We start from the raw sequence: 26255 nt of genomic DNA on the forward strand, positions 1-26255 counted from the left end.
TAAGCACCTTGTTCATCAAAAGAGATATTTAAAAAGCAGGTAACAGGGTACAAAAAGTTATGGGTAATAATATGCATAATATGTATAAAGAATATTTAAAATTCTCCTACAAAATAATAATAAACTCAGTAAAAACAATGGGCACAAAACTTGAACTTAGACTCCACAAAGTAATAAATGTTTAAAAAGATGCTCTACTTTACTTTATTATCAAAGAAATACAAATTAAAACTACAATGAGATACTACTACATAATTATCAGAATAGCAATACTTGAGTGATTGCTAGTACAACATACTAATGAGACTGTGGAACTACAGTTTTCATCCTGCTATTAGGAAGTAAAAGTTCAGTTAACTATTAATCAATATTTATAACACTGAACATATACACGTATACCCTTTATAACCCAATAATTTCAGTCTTCCATATTTACCCAACAGAAATTCATATATATTTGTGCACCAAAAGATGCATGCAAGATGTTTATAGTAGAATTATTTATATAAACAATCTAAATGCCCACCAATAATAAACCAGATAAATAAATTGTGATATATATATAATGTTTTATATATGTTATTTATACATGAATATGATACACACCACACACACACATACACACATATTATTTTTGCTTACAATAAATAGATTCTATACAAAAACACACATATGCATGGATTTTCACAGGAAAATTATTTTATACACTTTGTACATAATTGATAAAAAATAACTTATTGAAGTAACAATATCCACAAATAACACAAAAGATGCCTTTAAATCATGCTTCTTATGTCTATATATTATAAATTGCCCATCTTAGGATTCACTCCCTTGTTCCTTATTATTTCATGTAGAGTAAAATCATTAAAATGGATGTCAGTTCTTGAAGATCTAAAAAAATGTGATCAACCTTCCTAATTTGGGGAAAAGAAATAAAATGAGCCAAAGAATATTTTCTTTTGAGCACATGAACTTCCCTGGCCTAGTTCGGTATTGGATGTTAACCTAGTTACAAACTGATCTTTCATAGTTTGGATTGGATGCTATTACTTTAAATTTTCTCTTTCTTTTTTTTTTTAAAGTAAAACATGTTTTATTAAATAAAGAAGGCTCCAAAGATACCTACTTGAAAATGTTTCAAGAATTAGAGGCACTGGTCTTCACTTACAAATTAATTTTTAAATAAATTATCACTAGGAGATCTGTGATCTTATCTTGCCTTCATCACTATATAACTTTAAGTAAATCATTTATCTTTTCTTGCTCAGTTTCATTACCTATAAAATATAAAAATTAGATAAGGTCCCATTTAGCCTTAGCATTCTACATATAAATCAAATGTTGATGAAGGTAAATTCCTAAGGTACTGAATTATTCTAGCTAATATTAACTCTTGCAAAGAATACACAGAGGAGTTTTATTAATTAATTGCCCTTAAATACATATTATGCATAACTTTAAAGTCATAATTACTAGTTTGTTATGCCAATTCAGTGATATTAATTTTGAAACTCTTTCTTCCTTCTGTTAATATTTAATATGATTAATTAGTGTTAAGATTGCTAAGTGACTATTTTATTGCTAGAACGCATAATTGCCCTACAACTCTTCTGTATTCTTTCTAAAAGACTATATGAAGTTATAAAAACCCTTTTATTCATTGCATTTTCTGAGAGAGACAACACAAATAATAGTCTCAGAGGAATACTGAGTTTCAAATCTATCTCTGATGGCACTGGTAAGAAATTCCAGCTGTATTTGATAAGAAACAGGATGGGGGGGGGGAATCAATGTTGTATCCAGAAGATGGTACTTTTCTAGGAACTGCTATGTAATTGTCAAACATGTCACCAATCTGTACAGGTTATTGTCAGGAATCATTTATCTTTATAACAAGTGGCAAGGTAAATGAAACCTGTTACTGTTCAGAGTTGGAGATCACCAAGGTGAAAGAATTCAAGGTGGAAGTGATGTGGAGGACAGCGTATGTCAGAAAATAAACAAAATGTCTCAGAAGGACTCTCTGACCCACTGGGATGTCTCTTGATAAATGCACATAAGGGTAAATTCATTATCCAGTTTTCTCTCTAGTTAAAATATCTATGTGAATGTAGTGTGCAGTGTTCTCCAAGGGTGTGGATAGCAACATTTGATAATTAAACAAGACCAAAATGTGAAAGAAACTGAAATAACATGACTACCCGGGCTTTTCAGCTCAAAATGTTTCTGGTGTTAAGATTAGAATGACCTAAAAAGATTCCCATAGAATAAAAATTTTATAACTGAAAATATCTCTGTGGCAAATATCCTGATAATTAAAGGGCCTTTTCCAAGGTCACCATCCAAGATCATAACCATTTAATGACAAAGCCAGGAAAAGAACCTGTTACCAATAACAGGGACTGCTCAGGAAACTTGACCTCCAAGTGGTCAGTGGGCAATACACAAATAGACAAAAGACAAACAACTAGGTTTAATGTACTTAACAGACTTTCCTAGGTAACATCACAAATCCTGTCCACAGGATTGACACATAAAAGGATTGTGCGTGTGCGTGGTGTGTGTGTGTGTGTGTGTGTGTGTGTGTGTGTGTGTATTTCATTACATATAAGTAACTTCTTTCCCATCTCACCTCCTGCTCTGCCTATCCAGCAATTATAACCTTATCAAACCACCACCCATAAAAAGGAAAGCAGGAAACGTTATCAAAAGAGACAAGATTTGGTATCTTTTCAAAGGTCTAAGGATCTGACATCATTTGCTACAACACTCCCTGAGTTATGATTGAGAAGTGTTCTCAGATGAATGCAGGTGGTTTCAACCTCTGCAGGTTAGACTTATTAAGCAGACTCATTAGGTGGTTTCTGCAGTGTACAAAGACATCATTATAGACAACCCTCAAAATTACACAAATCCTGCATATCACAGAGAGAGGAGATGAAGAATCCAGCTCTAACTAAATTATGAAATACTCATTATTAGAAAACAGACTCTTAAAATAGCCCATACCAGAAAGAACTGTTGGAAATCATGCCAACAGTTTTTAAAAACTAAGATACCATTGAGATGTAAGTTTCAGGAGGGTGAAGCGGAGGCAAAAGCATAGCAAAGCAGCTGGCTTAGAATGCCCGATGGTCCAAACCACCATGTTTTTGACTAGAGCACTAGAGCTTGCCTCTATTCTCTTTCAACATTCTCTTTTAAATAGGCCCAGCAGAATTCATTATCTTACCTTAACCTAGTGCTCTTTATACCCTACCTTGCTCTTTTCTTTCCAAACTCTCAAAATTATTAGTCACAGATTGTTCTATTTAAATTTTTTAAAATGTGATGTAAATAATTGGGTGGGGAACATGAATGTAATTGAGGATTTCTTTTCTTGAATCGTTCTTGAATCATTACTGATTGCCTCAATAATCCCTTTCGACAAAATATATAAACTTCGCCTTTGGGACATTGTATCTTGCTATTGAATCAGCTTCTGTACCCCACAGTGCAATGAAGTAACTAAGATCCAATCTGAATTTTCTAGTCTTCTTGGTAAATAACACATCACAATTCAAACTACATAAAAGTAAATAGTGGCTCAAGTAGCTAGGAAATGCAGGAATATTTCTGGCTATCGGTAGGAGCTAGATCTGCAGGTTCAAAGATTCCCAGAACACTGATTTTCTCCATTTAATGCCTCTGCTGCTACATTAATTCTCAGGAAGGCTCTCCAAATATTGCAGCAAATATAAGCATCAAGTACTCCCTCTTACATCCTCCCCAACTGAGCAACCATAGTGGAGACAAAGTACCTCTTTGTAGAAGTTCCAGCAAAATGTACCTGAACTTTAGTTTATTGACCATGACCTGGCTTGGTTCATGTACACATCCCTGGCATAGCAGGTGAGTTTTTTTCTTTTTGACCTCACCTGCACTCAAGTCCCTCTGGAGTCAGAAGGCAGACACAAGCACACCTCGTACTACACAACCAGTCAAGAGGGGAGGATGTTTCCTATCACAAAGAAACCAACTTCTAGAACCAGAAGACAAGAACAGAAGCAAGTCAGAAGGACAAGAAACAGAAATGTTCACTGGCAGGACACAAATTCTAAAAAAGACAAAACTATCTCATGAAAAAATGTATGTTACCAGGGAATATTCCCAAACATTGTATTTTTTAAAATATACCAACATACAGATGATCAATATGGATTATCGTTACTAAAACTTATGGTGCTTACAAAGATGTTGTCCTCTGAAAGGCTACTCCAACTTTACACAACAACTTGAAAACTGTCAAATGCTCTTGACTTTATAACAGGAAGCCAAGGAACTAGACAATAATTTCAAATGTTATTTCATATGGATTATAATGCATTTTAACTAAAAATCCTTCATAGCTAAAATAATTATTTGTACATTCAACCATTTTCTTAAAATAAAAGCTAATAGGCTTATATAGTTTTAGTGTTGCATTTAAATGACATCTTTTTTTCTTAATGACTATTTACAGGAATCTTGATCTACTTGCTGGATCCCAGCAAATAATTAGCTCCTTAGGGAAAATTCAACTCTTCATAACTTCCAGTTTAAACAGAAAATACCCTTTAGTTCTTTTTTTCCTAAATTGTTACATTTATTATTTATACATTGTTGCCCACTACATTTGTAAAGAACACTAAAAATTTTTCTTAGAAATGCTTTCAGACATTGTATCTACCTCTTCAGGAAATTTCAATGTGAAAAACTATTTCATTTAAAGCTGTCAGCAGACTTCAAAAAAAATTAGTACAGCACAGAGTTTTATAGCCTTACAAATTATTTGAAAAATGAAAAGCCAACTCTGTTCTTCTTGTCCCCATTTCACAATTCCCTGAGGCTAGAAACAGACAACAGATTAAGTGCAATGAGCATTCTTTTTGCTTACTCGGGGCAATTGACTATTTTCAAGCCAAGAGTATTAAATGTACTTCTAAATAGCTCATAAACAAGAATATTAAGTGTAAATACTGAATTCTAATGTAAATGTTTCACAACTTCTGTATGTTGTGGTTTTTTTCTGAAAGGGACATAAATCAACTTAAAAGATAACAAACAGAACAAAATAAAATTTTTAAAAGATAAGGTAAAAGAAAAATAAGGGTAATGAAAGCAAGTTGAAGCTAGAAGTGAAATTTATATTCAATATGCGTTCCATAAAGTTCACTTAGTAATTGGGGTCTTAACCTAGATACTTCAGTTCCAAAACCCCGGAAGTGAACAATTATAGAATATTGTGAAACAAACAAAACAATACTGATCAGCGAAAGAGAATTCTGAATTGTAGATGGTATACATGTTTGTAAACATTAGAACCTAGTAAACTGTTTTAATCTCTCTCTCTCTCTCTCTAATGCAAAGATGCAAAATTCTTAAATCTTGCATTTCTTGTAAGTTTACCACTTAATTCTGATAAATTCCAGCCAGAATTATTTTACATTCATTCTACGACAGGTCCCCTTTTCATGTGCTAACACTGTAGTTTGAGTAGGCTGAAAGGATTTGTTATAAATAGGCATTTTGACATAGGAGACTAAGCAGAGTTAAAAGCAGAGCTTTTGAAGCACCAGACTTAACAAACAGGGCAGGGCCGGACCAGTTTCAAAGAAGAGTCCGAGAAGCCTAAGGCTCACTGATTGATGGATGGAGAATACAAGGAAGCAATAGGGGGAAATGGCAGACGGAGGGAGGGAGGAGAGAGAATTAAGAATCAGGAGCACAACTTAAAGAGAAAAGGAAGGATAAAAAGCTAGCAATAGAAAAATTTCAACATATCATTAAAGAGGGTCTTGGAAGGTGAGTAGAGCTTACTCTTCATCTTCCTTCTTGATAGTGTACTTGGTCACTTTCAAAATCAATTCATTCTTCTTTCTTCAAATACCTTAAAATTAGTTTATTAATTTTTACTACAAGTTTTCCATCTTCAACAAAGTCCAAAAGAAGAGAACTTCAAATGAGGTGCAGGATAGAATCCTGGCTATTGGTGTCAGCTACACATGTCAAAAGATAGTTTCCAAGCAGTAGTTGCTTGGAAAGTCCTTAGCAGTGCTAATTGATGGTTTTATAGGATTCTCGTGATCTTCTTCAATGCAGACACCCATCTTCCCCAATCCCCTTTCAATCAGACTGTGACTTTAAACTGTTCCTGAGGGCCACAGTTGCTTGGTGTCAAACAGACCTGGGCCAGAGTTGCAGTTCATTTATTGACAGGTCAAGTCATTTAGTCCTCAGTTCCAGGACTCACTGTAGGATACGGGTATTATAATGTCAGTTCCAACAGGCTGTTACAAAGTCCAATCAGAGAGCACTGCAAAGCTGCTAGTAATGTGTCTGACCTTCATGAGATGCCTGTATCGCAGGCCTAGGAAGGTGGTTCAAGAACTCTGAGGAGGGTAGGATCTTCCACAGGTTGAAAGATCTTTTCAGAGACAGAAACCCTAGTTCTAAGCCAATTAACCTCTCCTCACTATGGAAACCTCAGCTATCAGTGGCTCAACCTCAGCATCTGCACAAGGCTGGATTAAAGTGATGGATCATCTTGAAGGAACCCTTCCCCTTGATAAAATCCTGTGGATGTATGAGTATTGTGAACTAGGAAATTTCCAATTAATTTCCCTGAGCTGTACATTGAACCCCCCAATTCCTGTGATCTCTAGTTTTCAACATTGTCTTCAAAATGCCCAGAAAGAACATGGAAGATATGAACCCTGAAGAATGGAGTTTAGTATTGAGAGATGATCAAACCTTTGCAACTAGGCAGACCCAACAGTAAATCCTGACACTGCTATGTTAGTTATATGACCTTAAAGAAGTTACAAATTCCTAAGAATTTGCTTTCTGGCCTGCAAAATGAAGCTAAATATCTTAAAGTGTTCATGTGAGAGAACTCAGATTCTCCTGGCTTTTATTAAGCATTCATTTTTTTTTCTTTCAGTGCTTAACCAAAATACCCTGAAAAATAATCACAACAATTTATCTTAAAATCCTTCTAGATATGCTGAAAGTATTTTTGATAAAAAGAACATACCCAGGACTTAAGGAAATTTTACCCCCCCAAATCCTATGCAATTTAAAATAACACAGATTACAGCAACAACAAGTCATTAAAATGATTGCTTTAACTTCACTATCGAATTGCAGAAAGATAAGGCAACTGAATGTCTGACTTGGACCTCAGATTGAACTCTCAAGAATTATAGCCACACTGAGAAATGCTTCCTAAGATATCATGAGCACACATTAGTGATGAGAACAAAACCATTGTTCACTTCTGAAAGACCCCAAACCGAATATTTAAGTACCATTTCAAAACCTATTTTCATAAAAGCACATCCCAATGTTCAGAAAAATTATTTGTGAATAATAAAACACCATTTCAAAGCCAGGAGGAAAACTACAGCTTGGCTCACTTTTCAGCTCTCATATTATTAGTTCAATAAGTGTATTTAAAAATCTTTCTGATCTTTTACTCTCAGTGAAAGTAAATTTTTTAAAATGAAAAAAAAACCTATAGGGCTTTTCATTTCCTATTAAGTATCATCCACAAATCTGACATCAATAAAATATGACAGCCCTTGTATTGTGCTGATGTGCTGCTTATCATACCCACAGAACAATCACTGAGGTCCACAGGAAGGAAGATCAATCAGTAGAAATAGGAATACAAGTTTAATTCAAGTACCTGAGAACACCAAGGTACTTTTGTATGTTCTCGGTACTAACAACTTTTAAAAAGTCATAATGTTTTATTTAAAATGAATATATGAGTATAATTGACTAAAAAAGTATGTTTCATGGACAGAGTGATCCTTTCTACCTCATTCATTGTCTGGAATGAGTCGAATAATAACAACAACAACAAACAACAACCACAATGACCATTAAGGCTTAACACTGCTGTCTTGAGGCTTACAATGAACTTGAATAACTGAAGTGCTTTATATGCAGGACCTCAATGAATCTTCAAGACAATTCTACTTACAGTCGAGAAAACCAAGTCTTGGCAATTTTAAATAACTTGACCAGCCAATATACTAAATATCTGATAGAACCAGGACTGAAATTTGGATATGTCCTATAGCCTTCATGCATGCATGCATCTATTTATTCTTTTAACAGATATCTTTTTCCTAAAGGTACATCACCATAGTAGAAAGATGACCACGAATACTTTGTCACTCTCCTCCACTGAGAGGTGAGATCTCGTTTGCTCCCCATGAATCTAGGCTTACCCTGTGTCTTTCTTGGACCAGTGGAGTGTGGAGGGAAGAACTGACCGTAAGGGGATCTGCAGCTTCTGCTGTCCCACTGTCAGACATCGTTGGGCACTCACTGCTGTGGAAGGAGAAGCCCAAGAAACATAGGGGGGCACAGGGAGAAGTACAAAGACGTTCCAATCAACAGCCCCAGTAGCCAGCAAAGGCCAGTCCTATATAAGGCATCTGAGGTCAGCAGAATCTCAAGATCACTGCAGCCCCGATCAATACCACATAGAACAGAAGAAACAGCCAGCAGAACACAGAGCACAGTGAGACATCATAAATGGTCGTCATTTTAAACCTTGAAGTTCTTGGGTGGTCAGTTATGCAGCAATAGATTATCTAAAGGGTCAAAATATTCCTTTCAAAAGGAGACTTATTGGTATGACGTAGCCAAATACAAATCTAGAAGATAGGAGAACAGATAAGGCAATTATTTTTCTCTTGTAGCTTGGTATTTTTTAAATACAGCCTAGTAAAGTAGAAAAATCAGAATAGACCCTAGCCCTTCGTCTTACATATTCATTTGTTTACTTGTTCATTTAAAATATTCATTAGGCAACTATTTATTATTGTAGATGAATGTCTGTGTTAATTTTGAGGGTGATACAGGAAATTAAAATATGCCTACTGCTTTCAAAAACTTTCAGGTATTTGAGTTGATTGATTCTTATTCCACAGAGAGTGAAATGGATGAAAGGAAAGTAGGGGATAAAAAATAGAGAAGGCCTAGTCAGTGTTTTGAACTATTGCCATTGAAAATATGCAAAGGAACTTATGTAATATACACTGCGGTTGTGTTTTAATACTTCATTCCTACCTACAAAATGTTAAACCCCAAAATGAACATAAGAATGAGTATATATTCAATTGCTTTTGTTCTTCTGCTTGGAACTTCTTAAGGCTACTATTTTGGGGGGGAAGGGGGGTACTGGGGATTGAACCCAGAGGTGCTTGAGCTACATCCCCAGCCTTTTTTTACTTTTTCTTTTCTATTTTGAGACAGGGTCTCACAAAGTTACTTAGGGCATTGCTAAATTGCCGAGACTGGCCTCAGACTTGCAATCCTCCAATCTCAGCCTCCCAAGTCACTGGGAATACAGGCATGCATCATGGTGCCCAGCTGTAACTAATTTCCCCACCTGTCTGAGAAAGTGAAACCTGAGATGATGATTCAGGCCCTGAGGGCCCCAAGAGATGTTGTGGCATGCAAATTATAATAATGAGACGACATTATCAAACCTTGGTATTGGGACCAACACTTACTTGTATTACCATTTTATTCAGACGGTGACAACTTTCCCTTTCTTTCCAAGTGATTTTTTTATGCACATATAGGCAAAACATAAGCAAAAGAAGAAAATAAAAATTAACTGTAAAATCATTTTCCAAACATTAAGTCTCCTCAAATTCAAACATGATGAGCTAAGAATCATGTTACGTCCCTTTCTGGTCTCAGAGCACAGCATGGATACAACTGGGTCCTCGTCCCAGAATTTTGGATTTGAAGCTGCTGGAGGGAGGGCTTAGATTTTGTCACTGGCTATAAGGATACGGATCTCTCAGAACCATTTTCCCTGTGACATGTAGAAAACTTGAATCTCATAGGAAATGGAGACATCCACAGATACTAAGAGACATGACTGAATGACCAAATCTTGGCAACCTCGCTGTGTCCAACCCTTACCTTCAAAGTTACCTGAGCCAACAAATTCCTTACCGTGGAAGTTAATGTAAGTTGGATTTTTGTCAGTTTTACCCAAAGACATTTTGGGTAAAAAATAAAATTAAGAGTATCAGAGACATATTGAAATCATCTGAGGCCTTTCGTAAATTGCTGAGACAATTAACCTCTTATGGAGATAAAAGCACCTCTAATTTTAAAATAAGACCATAGTTAAAGCAAGATAGACAATGTGACGCTTTCATCCCAGACACCAATCTGATGACGGCCTTTACCTCCCAGTTAAATCCCTTTCCTGATTCTTAATCATATACCAGCACGGGTCTTATCCAGCCCTATCTTTTCAATTTCCATTTCACAACGTGTTCTCTTTCCAGAATGACAGGAAATGAGTTAGAAGACAGGGGAAAGGTCGAGAAAGGGAGGTTGAAATTCAGTTTGCAGGATAGTGGCACCAAAGCTAACGATTCTAACCTTCAGCAAATGCACAGAAGTCCCAGGCCTAGAAAGCCTTATTCGTTATCATTAAGAAAATAAATCTAGCAGGTTAGTGGTCCTGAATATGTTAAGAGAATGGAGAAATATTGCTATTTTGATAATCGATTCAAAGTAAAATTAGATTTACTGATGGAAACTACCACTATGCATTTTCTGGATGCCTATAAAGATACAGCTAGCTTAAAACAACCAACAGCCACCTAATCTCTTAACCTGCAGGTATGGTGCAAGGGCTTTACCTAAAAGGTGCTTAATCATCACTAGCGAAGGAGGCTTTTGTTTCAAACTTCACTAAAGATCATTTGATGATGCCCATGGGTCCTGTGCTGACCCTTCCTTTCAGTGCCCTGGAACTTAAGGCTATGTGGCAGTTCAAGACGGAGGTTGTGATCACAGTGCCCAGGGCTCTCCCACCAAACCTCCACACAGGCAGCACGGAGGCAGACTTGGAAGCAAAAATGTTGGGCCTGTAAAATAAATTCATCAGTGTAGGGAAAATCTGGCTCTAGCTCTTCCCCAGGCCGGGCCCCGGGAAAGAGCAAGAGTCTGTGGTCGTTTTCCTTTGCTTACATCCAGAGCTGCCCGAAGCTCAAGGAAACCTCCTCAGTCGACCATTGTGAGCCCCCTTTCTCCCCCCACTGTCGGAGATGAAAGATTCCAAGCCTCGGGTGCAACAGAGCTGCAGGTGCTGACTTTTCCCAAAGATAAAAACCAAAACCCCAAAAAAGCACCACAAGTTCACTGTGAAATACGAATAAATAAATAAATAAACAAACCCAACCTCCTCTGAGTGGCTGCTTTCCACACACATGAATGCTTTAAAGATAAAAAAAAAAACAGCCTGTTGTATTTGTTAGAGCAAAGGAAAAGCCCAGAGCAGGAGTCTCAGGTCTCTTTATTCATGCTGAGGAACATCCTCCCAATTTCTTGCAACCTCGAGGCAAATGAGAACAGGGAGATGATGGGGGAATTATTGATAAGAGGAGGGACAAGCACACATGACCAAGGGTAGAGGGGCAACGAGGGCACAGAGGAGTGTTGGTGCTCCTTCTGGAGTGTCCAGCTTCATTGGCTGTGTCCAGTCACTCAGCTCCATATTTACTGAGCATCTACTACATCTCAGGCCCTATTCTAGGCCTGTGGACGTATTAGTGAGCAACCCAGGAAAAAATAAAACTACTCATGTTATGTTGTGATGGACTTTGGGAATAGAGATTGACAATAAATAAAACAAATGAACACAGTTTATAACACGTTACAAAACAACAAGCTCTACAGAGAAAATGAACCAAGAGAAGAAAAAAGAAATGCTCAGAGAACAAACAGTAGATCTTCCATTTTAAGTTTTTTATTCAAGAAACATAACAGGGAGAAGTCACAGTCTGAACAACAACAACAAAAAAGATTTGAAGGAAGGAAGGGAACAGGCCAGAGTAAAAGAGGCAAAGGGAAGAAGAGGTGTGGTGACCAAGAGGAAGGATCTTGCCAATCAGATTCAAAGAACAGCAAGGAGGACTTCGGGTAGATTAAGAGAGGGACAGTGACAGAGGTTCAAGATGAAGTCAGGGAAGTCATTTTGAACCAGACTATCTAAGGATGGATAAAATGTCATCTTTTTCTCTGATGTGGGAAGTCTCTGGACAGTTGTAAGCAGAGATGTGACGTCTAACTTAACTGCTGAATTGAGAAGGACAGAAGCCAAGGCCTTAGTTAAGAGGTCATTACAATCACACAACTTTGGTTGTGCTCTGGGGATTTCAAAATGCATCTTAATTTTATAATAAAATTATGATTGGCCTTCACATAGCACTGAACTACTTCATTCTTAATGTAATAGCTTTGCAATAGAGTCCTTCCTTTGTGGTCATAATCACATTTTACTTCCACTTAACATTATAAACTCCACATTTTAAACTCCACATTATAAACTCCACATTATAAACTCCATAATTTCACTGTAAAGAAACTTAGTTTTCAAAGAAATATAAACATTTTTAAATTTCTGATATTGTATTTCTCCATTTAGAAATTCTATTTCGTTCTTTTTACATTTTCCATTTATCTCTGTTAGGTCCACATTTTTACTTCATTTTGTGCGCATATTTATCAAAGCTGTTCTGAAACCTGAATCTGCTCATTCCAACATTTCTAACATTCTTTGGTCTGAATCTAGGGTCTATTTTGTCTCCTGGGTCACATTTGACCACAAGATCCTGCCTTACTCTTTTCTGAGCCTGGGGATAAGGGTCCCATTGCCTTGCAACTTATACTGTGGACTGTCTGGGTTTTGTTGTCTTCTTTGAAAGAGTGTTGAAGTTTGTTTTAACAGGTAGTAAATATTGCTTGCAAATAGGTGGATATTTTCAGGGCTCACTCTTATGTGCTGTTAAGGTAGGTCTGGCATAGCCTTTCCTTCAGAGCTAGTTTAGTCCTAGTTAAGACAGAAGCCCTCTGAGGTCTCTAGTGAATGTGCCAGGCATTCAGTGCAGTTTCTCCAACATAGCTGAAACTTAAACAGCACCAAGTTCTCTGTGAGATGTGGGAACTGCTTAACTCACAGCTACCCAGTCCATTGTCCAACCTGGTTGAAGTTCACTGTATGCGTGAATGTTTCACTACTCAGCATGGATTCAAGAAAAGTCCTGCATATATTCCTCAAGTGTTTTAAGGCATAATGATGTCTGATTCTCTAGGCCACAAATCCCAGTGCTCTCATCCTCCACAAATTCCACTACTTATCTCTTCAACTCAGACGTCCTGGCTCGGGTTTGACTGGGTTTCACCTCTCTGCAGCATTTCTAGAAAGTGCCTTCAAGCTAAAAGCTGGAGGATCTTAGGGATCATCTTGTTTATTGCCCTTCTCCCAGTCAACAGAGTCCCATGTGGCCACAAATCCAAAATAAAAAAAAAAAAACTACTTTTTATGTTCTATCCAGTTTTCAAGGTTTTTTCCCCCCTAGTAGATCAAGGCTAGAGCTAAAAGAGCTTAAAAGAGATGTCTAGACACACAGGTTTGCAACACACTCAAGGTCACACACCTTCTGTAGCAGCATCAAGCTCAGAACCTTTGTTTCCCAACTCTAAGTGCCTTTCCAAGATTAAGAGAGTGTTGTATGTGAGTTTCCTAGGGGTGCTATATCAACTAACACAAATCGAATGATGCAGTGCAACAGAAATGTATTCTTTCCCAGTCTAGGAACCAGAAATACAAAATCAAGGTGTTGACAGGGCTGGTTCATTCTGGAGGTTCTGAAAGAGAATCTGTTCTATAACTTTATCCTAACTCTTGGTGGCTGTTTGCAATGCCTGATGTCACTTATAGACAAAAGGTACTCTTGATTTCTGCCTTGACTTTATATGGCCTCATCCCTTGTTTGTGTCTCACCCTGCCCCTCTCTCTCTATATATTTGGTACTAGGGATTAAACTCAAGGGTGCTTTACCACTGAGTCACATCCCCAACACTTTGTATTTTTTTTTATTTTGAGACACAGTCTTGCTAAATTGCTGAGCCTGGCCTTGAACTTGAACAACTCCCACCTCAGCCTCCTGAGTTGCTAGAATTACAGGCATGCATCATCGCGCTGGGCTCTTCTCTTCTTAGATAAGAACATTTGGCCCTGGATTTCGAGCTCACCTAGTAAATTCAGGATGATTCCACGTATAGGTTCTTACTTAATTACATCTGCAAATACCCATTCTCCAAATAGGGTAACATTTGGAGAAATTGTTATGAGAAATTATTAGAGAAAGAAATTATTATGAGAAATTAATATTTAGGCACATCCTTTTTAAGAGGGGGCACAATTCAACTTGCCATTGGTAGGAAGGATAAATGACACAACCAAAGTCACAAAACAATTTGGAAATGTATGCTTTGTATACAAACAGATATTAAGGCTGACTCTGACGGGCTTATTTTGGAGGATTTGAAAAGAGTTTCCATGTAGAGCCCCAGGACTACCCATCAAGACACAAAAGTCAGTTGTAAATGTTCCCTCTCATAAGAGCCCAGGCACATGGCTGACCTAGACCTCTCACCACTTTCAGCATTATACACTTAACACCACTGTTAACTCAGCTGAATCGCCCAGCATGTAAGGAGGGAAGATTGCTTTCATTTGGTCCAGCCTCTTCTATTTCTAATAACGAAATCAGTCAGGACAAGAGGGCTGCATCCTGAAAGCAGGAACATGTAGTAGAAATGAATAGAATAAATTGTTGACAGCCCTTACCTGGAACAGCAAAAATGTCACCACTACAATAATTATGTTTGCTAAGATGACCCAAAATGCTAGATTCAGAGGCTTCAACTGGGTAAAAAACAAAATCTATTGCGTGGCATTTAATTGTTGTTTCAGCTATAATTTTTCATGAACAAATGACCTTTGGTTTTCAACATGAATTCTTTTTTTAAAAATTTTTGTCTTTATTTTCTCAGCAGGTTTAGATGGTCTGTTGTAAGACAAAGACAAAATCTCCTCATAAGAAAAATTAGCAAGAAAGCACAGTGACAGGCCAGCAAGAGCACTTTTGTTTAAAACATCATCCCAAATAAATAATTTGACAGCATTATTTCATTAAGAAAGAAATATCCAGAAGAGATACCACGCTGAGATCCTTAAACAATGCTCTGAAAGCTTCATTGGCTACAGACACATCCCTGGTGTGAGGATTGGAACAGATCTATAAACCCACAATTGTACCTGGGCTGTCAGTCCTGTTGGGTGCTGAACAGAGCCAGTTCTTTTGGTTTGCTTTATGGAGTAGACACAACACAAACATTAAGTGAGGCCCAATGGAACACCCACTGGCAATCCTCAAATCTCTAAGATTTAAAAGAAACTGGAAAATTGAGTTGAATAGGAATGACAGAAACAGAGGCTCATTTTTAATGAAAAATAAAGCCTACCCATATCAACCCCCATTGTGCCAAAGACCCCGCCACCACCACCATCAAAATCGGACTGGACTATAATAGCCAACAAGGACAAGTGCCTCACAAACAGCACAACTTGGTAGAAGGAAATATTTAGAGGAATGTCAACACCTGAAGTTAGAATCGTGCTCTGTGCATGTCAAGTCAAGGTAGGTGAAAGAAGTTACATATATGGTCAAAGGAATTGGAAAAGGAGCCCTTGACCAAGCGGAGGAAGGATTGCAGAGTATTGAGAATAGAAGGGAATTGGAGATAAAAAGGGAAAACACACGTCTCTGTAAAGTATAGACACTGACTATCAGAGAAGCCGGCAGTTCCTTGCCCAAGGGCATATGTGGGACCAGCACCCACACCTCTCTCTGTGTGCTGCTGTCTTTACTCAAATCTTTGTTCTCAAGGCCACGATGGGTCGTCAGACTTCCTCAGACCTCAGACCTGGGTCCCCTTTCCTTTTCTCTCCTCTTTCCCACTATATCCCATTCTTTCCCCCCCCCCCCCACACACACACCATCTATTTCCACTGGCAGACCAAGGCCCTTAAATTTATTTATCCAGTGCTGACTTCTCTAAACTTCAGACCTGGGGTCCACAGTTCCATTGGGTGTTTCACAGGCATCTCAAGTTCGACATGTACAAACCCCACGTTCTGACTCCATCCTTCCCACCGGCAACTGGTTCCTCCCCAGAGGATCTCCACCCACTGGATGGGATTACCATCTCACCAGCTCCTGGGCTGGGGATGTAGCTCCATGGTAGAGGGCTTGCTTAGCATGTGTGAGGCCCTGGGTTCAACCCCGAGTACCACAAAATAAAATACAATAAAAATATTCCATTTGAAAGATGATCCAGACCCCTCCCGGCTGCCAACCAGAACAGACATTTGGCCCTGACTTCTCTGACAGAGCATGCCCCTCTCCTGGACCACTCTGCTCCTACAGAACTCTTCAAACATCTTGAATCTTTCCACTTGGGAGCCTTTCCCCATGCTGTTCTCTCAGTCAGGAATGTTTTTTTCCTCCTTCCATTCTGAAAGGCTGGTTCCTTTTTATGCTTCAGGGTTCCTATTAAATGTCACTTAAAAAGAAACCCTCTTGGACCAGCCATCTAAATGACGTCTTGTTTTCCTCCTGCTGCCCTTTACAGCAGTGCCTTGATTGTTTATTTTATCACAGCACTTAGTACAATCTGTGGTCGTTTATTGATTTGGTTATTGGTTGTCATCCATTGTAAGTCTCTCAGCTAGACGCCAGTGGCCATTAAGTCTGTCCTCCCCACTGTGGCCCTACCACCTCGCCAGCACCTCACACAACATGCTCAGCATGTGCTCTTTCACATAACGAGAGTGGAGGACATTCAAAACATGGTTCTCTCTACCCAAAGGGGAGACAAAAGATGCTGGTCTTCCATTCCATGTCAATATATCCAATATGGTAGAAGGAATCTCACGAGGGACGGTTGCTACAACATGGAACGTCGTCGCCGATGGTTCTCTAGAGATCCTTGTTCAACAGTATCCCATCCATCAAGGGGGGATTAATTTCATCCCTGGCTCAAATACAGAACAAGATGACTTCACCCGGCCCCTTTCAAACTTATGACTTCATGAAAAAAAAATCTATAAGCTCTCAGCCTTACAGCACTCTGATAACAAATTACCCTTTTAATGAAAAAAAAAGGATCCCTTTTGATATCTATCCCCATTGAATTATGGACCTCAAAATTGAATTGGAGTCTAATAGACATCAAGCACAACTACTTGTCAGTTCCCAGCAAAGATGAGAGGAAAATCTGGTGATCTCTGGGGACTCTAAGGGCAGTGCTGACAGAATGTCCTCTCTGGTTTCTGTAGTGACTCTTCACTGAGTACCAAGCCTGTGGGTGTCCATTAGGTACCTCCTTCAGTTTGTGAGCCAGTCCCTGAAAGGAGAAAAGACACCAATCTTCCTATCTCTTCATGGGTGTTCTGGTTTAGATATGAGGTACTGGCCAAAAGCTCCTGTGTTAATGCAGGGATGTAGGGAGAGGAAATGATGGACTCACCTGTGACAGCTCTGACTTATTCAGCCCATCTTAGCTTGAAGGGACTAACTTGGTGGTGACTATAGTTAGGTGGGGTGTGGCTGGAGCAAATAGGTCATTGAGGTGTGCCCTGGAAAGGTTCACCTTCTCCGAAGCCCCTTCTCTCTCCCCATCTCTGCTTCCTGGCCACCATGAGGTGGGCTGCTTCCTGGGCCCTGCTCCGTGGCCATGATGTGCTGCCTCACCTTGGGCTCAGAGCCATGGATTTGGCTGTCTATGGACTGATCCTCTGAAACCATGAGCCCTAATAAAACTTTCCCTCCTTCAAATTGTTATTTTCCAGTATTTTGGTCACAGAAATGAGGACGCTGACTGATAGAATGGGCTTTGAAATCAAGACTGTACAGATTCCGTTTAAGATGTGACTTTCTCTATCCCTACCACGTTGGCTTTGGTCAGAGGGCTGGATTCTACCCCAATAGCACATAAGTTTCTGTGCTTCAGAAGACCTGCTCTGAAATTCCAATCCATTTTCCTAGTGTCTTGAAACCTATCAAAGTCCCTGTCAATTTGGGGCTGGGGATGTGGCTCAAGCGGTAGCGCGCTCGTCTGGCGTGTGTGCGGCCCGGGTTCGATCCTCAGCACCACATACAAACAACGATGTTGTGTCCGCCGAAAACTAAAAAAATAAAGATTAAAAAAAATTCTCTCTCTCTCTCTCTCTCTCTCTCTCTTTCCATCACTCTCTCTTTAAAAAAAAAAAAAAAAAAAAAAAAAAAAAAAACAAAAAAAAAACAAAGTCCCTGTCAATCATTTCTTCCATGATAGACTGAGCTCCTCCTTAAAGGACAAATTGATAGAACCACAACATTGACATGCAGGAGCCCACAATCCATCCCCCTCCCTGATGCTCCTCCAGTTCATTGGCACTGCTTAATTAGCAGCAGAACCAGCTAACCCATTCCAGAGACAAGACTGTCACTCTCTCTTCTCATTCCCAGGTCTTTTCCACTAACTTCTTATTTTCGTGTATGTTTTATAACGGATTCTGTTCAAGTTATCACACTGCTAGTTAAATGCACACTTCATCTTTCCATTGTAATCCTCCATGATTTCTTTTTATACAATATTCAGTTTGGAGGTATAACTTAAAAACCATTACTTTCCGGTCAATAGCTTTAGAGTACTTCATTGTTTTTAGTTAAGACACAACCTAGAGTGACAAATGCAGCCTTGGAAAGCTGAACAACTTCTTTCCCCCTTGAGAGTCTTTGTACAACTTTCCATATTCAGTACCCAAGGACATTTCCTTTCTCTCTCAGCTAACACAGAGTACAGTAAGGTTACATTAGATAATAAAAGCCCTCCGCTGACAAAAAGATGCTTTTGAAAAGTCACTCGAAAAGGGAGCCTTGTCGACAGCTTTATTAAAATAAAATGCCACATCTTTGTGAAGTTAAAAGTCTCGGGATTGTGGTTAAAAGTCTGGTCATCTCTACATACAATGGAAAGTCTTTTAAGAGTCCTGTTTTGCTCAGGTTGGACTAACCATGTATGACAGCTAGAATATAAATCCTGACTTTCTCAGCCCCATCTAACCTTTTCTTTCTATGTCATGTAGAGGTTTCTAAGTGAAGGATGGATCTGTGGAGTAATATGAGAGAGAAGTTCTATGCTGAACACCAACTAGCAGAAGCCATAATATGGAAATAATTTCATTCAAGTTAAACAATTAGATACTGTCTTGATTCATTTTCTGTTTCTAGAACAAAATACCTGAGACTCAGTGATTTTGGAAGTTTATAGGCTTCATTTGGTCTCTGATCTGGAGGAGGCTAAGAAGACCAGGATGCATCTGCTCAGCACGTGGTGAGGGCCTTTTTCCTGGGTCACTACATGGCGGAGGGTGTCACACTCACAGTGGAACAGCCAGCATGCCAGAGGGAGGCGCTTCTAAAACAAAGCCACTTCCTTGCCAGTCCATTAGTTTGGTAATCCGTAATGGATTAATCCATCCATGAGAGCAGAGTCCTCGTGAGCCAATCGCCTTCCAAAGGTGCCCCTCCAAACACCATTAGTATATAAATTTGTAAATTAAGTTTTCAATACATAAAATTGGGGGGGGGGGCGGAGTACACAACCCATAGCAAATCTGTTGCTCATCAGAGAGGCAAGAAGGCTTATGTGGGAATCTTGCCCAGTATTCAAGGAAATGCTATTCCCATATAATGTGACCTGGGGAGTATATTTGAATAGGCTTTCTAATACACGTTTTTATGGCAAACATTAAAATGCAAAATTCAGATATCCTTAAGGATATCAGTTATTGCTTTTCAAGGAACTCTGGAGAGACACCTGCCCATGTGCAGAAAGGAGACTTTACAAGAATGCTCATTATAGCATTGTTCATAATAATAAAAATATCAAGATTCACCAAAATTCCCATCATCAGGAAAATGGTTGTATGCACATCTACAAAGCAGTTTAAAATAATGAGGCAAATTTAAACGCACATGCCCTGGAAAGATACCCACATAATGGAAATAATATAATCCCACTTGTATAAAAAGGAGAAATTTTTATAATTCATGCATTTATAATAAGATAAATAATAATTGACATATAGATATTTAAACCACATATCAGACAATGATTTATAATTATTTTATGATCTTTTTATATACATTTGAATATTTGGGTTTTGTGTGTATATTTTATTACATTAATTTAAGTTAAATTCAAATGCATTATTTATTTATTTATAAGTCATATATGTGATATACTGGTATTATAAATCTGATAATATGTGTTTTTGTCAACTTTTCGTCACTGCCACCAAAAAGATGTGACAAGAACAATGTAGAGGAGGAAAAGTTTATTTGGGGGCTCATGGTTTCAGTGGTCTCTATCCACAGATAGCCAACTTTATTGCTCTGGCCCAAAGTGAAATGAAGGGGATGATGAAGGAAAGCAGCTCAGGACATGGCAACAGGAGGCAGAAAAAGTTCTGCTCACCAGGGACAAAATATAAATCCCAATGACATGCCCCCAGGAATCTATCTCTTTCAGTCAAACCCTACTTGCCTTCAGTTAAGACCCAGTTAATTCCTACTCTGAAAATTCTTGCATTGTCTTATGCATGAGACTTTGGAAGACACCTCATATCTAAACCATAAGTATTTACAGTTTGTTTTTGTGTGTGTGGTGCTGGGGATTAGAGCCCAGAGCCTTGTGCATGCAAGGCAAGGACTCTATCAACTGAGTTATATCCCCAGCCCATACATTGCAAATTGGTGGGACTGCAAATTGGTGCAGCCAATATAGAAAGCAGTATGAAGATTCCTTGGAAAACTAGGAATGGAACCACCATTTGACTCAGCAATCCCACTCCCCAGTCTATACCCAAAGGACTTAAAAAGAGCATACTACAGGGACACAGCCACATCAATGTTTATAGCAGCACAATTCACAATACTGTGGAACTAATCTAGATGCCCTTCAAAAGATGAATGGATAAGGAAAATGTGGTATATATACACAATGGAATATTACTCAGCATTAAAAGAGAATAAAATCATGGCATTTGCAGGTAAATGGATGGAGTTGGAGAATATAATGCTAAATGAATTTAGCCAATCCCCAAAAAACAAATGCCGAATGTTCTCTCTGATATAAGGAGGCTGATTCATAATGGGGATGGCGGGGGGAAGAACATGGGAGGAATAGAAAAACTCTAGATAGGACAAAGGGGAAGGAGAGGAAGGGGAGGGGACATGGGAACAGGAAAGGCAGTGGGAATGATATGGACATCATTACTCTAAGTATATGTATGAAGACACAAATGGTGTGGCTCTATATTGTATACAACCAGAAATATGAATATTTGTGCTATATATGTGCAATATGAATTGAAATGCATTCTGCTGTCATATATAACACATTAGAATAAATTTTAAAAAGTACTTACAGATATATATAAATCATATATCAGAAGATATAAAGAATCTAATTCAATAAAGGAATAAATAACTTTAAAATTTATGAAAAACTCTAATAGCTATTTCTCCTGAGATACATAAGTGGCCAACAGGAACAGAAAAAGAAGCTCAAGGTTATTGATCATTAGAAATTAAAGTCATGGCAGAGCATTTGCCTAACATGTATAGCATGTCTAAGACTCTGAGTTCAAAATATAGTACTGAAAAAAAGAAAATGAAGAAACATGAAAGTCAAAACCACAAGAAGATGTCACATCATATCCACTAAGACATTTATAGTAAAAAAGACAATAACAAGTGTTGACAAGAATGTGGAGAAGGTGCAAATCTTACACACTGCTAACAGGAATGTGAAATGATACAGTTTCATGGCAAAGAGTTGGGCAATTCCTCAAAAGTTAAACACAGAGTTACCATATAATCCAACAACTCCATCACTAATTATATAGCAAAGAGAAGTGAAAACTTACATTCACATAAAAACACACCTAGGAATTCCATAAAGCATTATTTTCAATAGTCAAATTAGAAACAATACAATTGTCCATCAGCTGATAAACAAAATATAGCATATTCACACTATAGAATGTTATTCTCCCATAAATGAAGGAATGTAATATTGACACATGCCACAAAATCGATGAACCTTGAAAACATTATGCTGAAGGATAAAAGCCAAATATAAAATGGGTAGTGGCACAAACCTATAATCCCAGAGACTCTGGAAGCTGAGGCAGGAGGAGTATTATCAGAGCTATCCTTGACAACTTAAAATAAATAATAAGAATAATGGATGGGGATAAAGTTCAGTGCTAAAGTACTCCTGGGTTTAACCCCAGTACCCCCCATCCATCAATCAGACACAAAAGATTCCATTTATATGAAATATAAAAGAGATAAATATACAGAGACAGAGAGTAGCCTAGTAGTTGTCAGGGGCTGGGGAGTGGGAGGAATGGGGGGATGACTGCTCTTGGGGTGATGAAAATGTTCTAAACTTAGCAATAATGGTTACACCACTCTGTGAAAATACCAAAAAAAAAAAAAAAAATCACTGAAGGACTGGGGTTGTGGCTCAGGGGTAGAGCACTCGCCTAGCACATGTGAGGCCGTGGATTCGATCCTCAGCACCACATAAAAATAAATAAATAAATAAATAAATAAATAAATAAATAAATAAATAAATAAATAAAGGTATTGTGTCCGACTACAACTAAAAAAAAATATTTTAAAAAATCACTTGAGTTGCACATTTGAAAAGGGTGAATTTTATGGTATCAGATGATATCTCAACACAGCTGTTATTTTTTAAAAATTTAAAAATTAAAAGGTTCCAAATAGTATCTAATAAGGTAACAAGAGTGGCTATTTGGAGGGAATGGATTAAGACACATTTTAAGACTAAGATTGACATGTTTCTCATTATTTTTGTATTTTAAAATATATTGGCAAAAGAAAGAAAGGAAAGTCCTAAGTATCACTCAAATGGTGGTGTATGATGAGAAATGCAAGGTAGTGCATTTCATTCTTCCTAATTTGCAATCTGAGAACAGATATTCATTGCAGTAAATAAATATTTGGGTACTCTTGTAAGCCCTGAGTATGCAAAAAAAAAAAATTAAAAAATGTATAAGCTATGTTCCTTCCAGGAATCATGGTGCACATATGAGTAGAGACATGTACATAGTCAATTGTTAAGATAGTGGGCTAAGAGCTATATTACTAGCATAATCCTCTAGCTCTGGAAGTAAAAGGGCACAGGCCCCGGGGGGAGGAGCTGAACTTTCAAAGAGAAGCAAAAGTTAGCCAAGCAGAGAAGAGGTGAGGGCAGACAGGCAGCCTAGGCTGGAGCCTGCAGGTGTGCTGGCGCACAGAGTTTTCACAAAACAGTGTGTCAGTGGCTCTGGTTGTAATCCATGTCCTGTGGGGGAGATTCTTGCAGATGGAAGTATAGGCTGGAATCGGACTGAAACAACTTTAAATAATGCCTTGCTCGGGATTAGGATGTTATTCTGTAGACAAGGGGATATGACAAAGCAGGGGAGTGGAGCAGATAGGAAGAGCTCAGTGACAGGGAAACTAGTTTGGGCTTCCTGAATTAAGCAGGCAGAGAGAGGAGCCTACGCATAAGAGCGGAGGCAGTGGCACTGAAGTGAGAGGTCGGATCCAAGAAATATTTCAGAGGCAAAACAGGCACGACTCCGTGACTGGTGTGGGAGGGAGAAGGGGCCGTCGCAGTGACTCCCAGAAGCCATTAGTTGTCAGAGCACATAGAGGAAGATTATAGTCAGACTTGCTCGCCCCTCAGGACACAAAATGAAGATGAAAAAGAGGGTTTCACAGACAATAGGAGAAAATACAGCTCCACATTCTGCATGCCTCTGCCAAGACAGAGGATCCTGAGCTGCTGTTGTTGTTGTGACATTCTGTGCTGGGTAAAGGGTATTTGTTAATGTGTAGTAAGTGCATGGCAGGGGATGCCAGGCACTGCACCAAGGGCTCTACGTGCATATCTCACTGAATCCTCGGGACACCCCTTTGTCAAAAGAGAAAACCAAGGTTTATCGAGATCACAAAACCAGTACAAATCCAGGCCATTATCTGCAGAGGCCAGTGGACCGAAGCACTTTGCTCTCCTGCCTCTTGGCTCTGGGAGGTGAAATTAGACAGCTTTCGTGTTCCCTTCCAAAGAAGTGAAGCCAGATCATAAACTCATCCTCCCTTCTCTCTCTCCCAGAGACACATCCAGAGCACCCATCCTTCCATCCCTGTGAGATCAGAGTGACGCTTCGGTCTCTCCGTGACTTCCAGGATGTCTCCCATGGCTAACTGAGGCAGGTACATCCATAGAGAAGGAGCCACATGGCTCTACATCCTGCCAGGGAGTCCAGGCAATACCAAAGGGCCTCCTTGCCCTTCCTTTGGGCCAGTTAGACTACGCAGCCTAACACTTAGGGATTCAGACTTACAGACTCTGGGATTTATAGAGTCACTATAGTGAACTGAAGTGGGATTTTTGTGGTTGTTTGTTTTGTACTGGGGATTAAACCCAAGGGTGCTACAATTGAGCTGCATCATTCCCAGTCCCTCCTGCTACCCTGCCCCTCTTTTTTTGAGATAGGATCTCACTAAGTCACTGAGGGTCTTGCTATATTTCTGGGCTGGCCTGGAACTTGCAATCCTCCTGCCTTCGCCTCCTGAGTCACTGGGATTACAGGCGTGCACTACTATACCTGAATGTTGTTCTTATTTTTTTTAAATCACCTTGCATTTATCTGCTCCTTATCTGTTAACATCATCCCTATTTTTCTCTTGAGTACAACATGTGATCTAGATTCAGTCCACATGGTTGGGGCGGATGTGCTTCAGCTCTACCTTCATGGTGCGTGTTTGACTCAGGCTTGACCAATGAGTGCATCTTATTGCTTTTGCCCCAGGAATGTAATACAATTCAGTTCATGGAGAGCAAGGTCCAAGGCCTTTTTTATTCCAAATTTAGACCTACAAGGAAAAAAATTCCTGAGACTTCTAGGACACAGGAAGACCCCTATCTGAGCAGATAGCCAAATTAGGAGAATCAAGAGATGAAAGGTGGAAACAGAAATGCTGAGTTCCTGAATCGAGCCACTCCTGAAAGCTAAGCTGAATTTTTCAGTTCATTACACAAGCCAGTACAGCCTTCATGCTTTCTCTATTTTTCATTTCTGACATCTATTGCTCTGTAACCAAAAAAAAAAAAAAGTCACGAGAAAGAAAAACCTACAACACCTGCCTCATGAACAACTAGAAAGTGCTGAGTGGTTAGCTGCCTAGCCTCCCTCAACAGGCAGTATTCAGAGGGAGCTGAGATCTGCCTAGAAGCAGAGATGACACATCCAGAGATGCCTAAGTTGGCCTTGTACATAGTACATTAAATGGAACAGCTGTGGGGTATATAGAACAAAAGAGAAAGTTTTCTAGTGTCCTGTAGAGACGATGAGGGCTGGGCAACTTTTCTGGATAGTCATCTCACTACCCCAACGTGGCTAGACCACAGATATTAACCCCTCAAGACCTTGACCAGAGTCTACTTACAGTCACTACACTTAGTGGGCTTCAATGACAACATGAAGGAGTTAATCTTTTTTTTTTTTTAAAGAGAGAGAGAGAGAGAGAGAGAGAGAAGAGAAAGAGAATTGTTTAATATTTATTTTTTAGTTTTCAGTGGACACAACATCTTTGTTTGTATGTGGTGCTGAGGATCGAACCCGGGCTGCACGCATGCCAGGGGAGCGCGCTACCGCTTGAGTCACATCCCCAGCCCCGAAGGAGTTAATCTTTACACATGCATCATTTAAAGTAACTCTCTGGGCTGGCCCAGAACTTGCACTCCTCCTGCCTTTGCCTCCTGAGTCCCTGGGATTACAGGTGTGCACCACTGTACCTGATTGTACAGAAAATAGGAAAAAATATAGCTCCACATTTTGCATGCCTCTGCAAAGACAGAATGAGCTCTGAGCTCCAACTCTCTGACATTCTGGTACACACAATTTCCTCTATCCTGACATTGGGCATATAAGTCCTCCCTCTCAGAATGTCCTCCCTCCTCAGCCCAGTTGTCCACATGCCAGTCATTTCCAAGAGTCACCTTAGATTCACCTCCTTCAAAGAATCTTCCCTGGTCATTGCAGCGTTGACTCACAAGTTCTTTGAGCTTCTATAATGCTTACCCCATACAACCTACATGGAATCCAGCAAAAGAGGTGAGTTTGCATATCTAGCTTGGGAAGAGACTCCTGAGGCTTGATTTTTGTAGTGCTGCAACCCCGTGGGTGAATACTAAAAGATAAA

Source organism: Urocitellus parryii, chromosome 16 (assembly GCF_045843805.1).
Source record: "Urocitellus parryii isolate mUroPar1 chromosome 16, mUroPar1.hap1, whole genome shotgun sequence".
Lineage (NCBI taxonomy): Eukaryota > Metazoa > Chordata > Mammalia > Rodentia > Sciuridae > Urocitellus > Urocitellus parryii.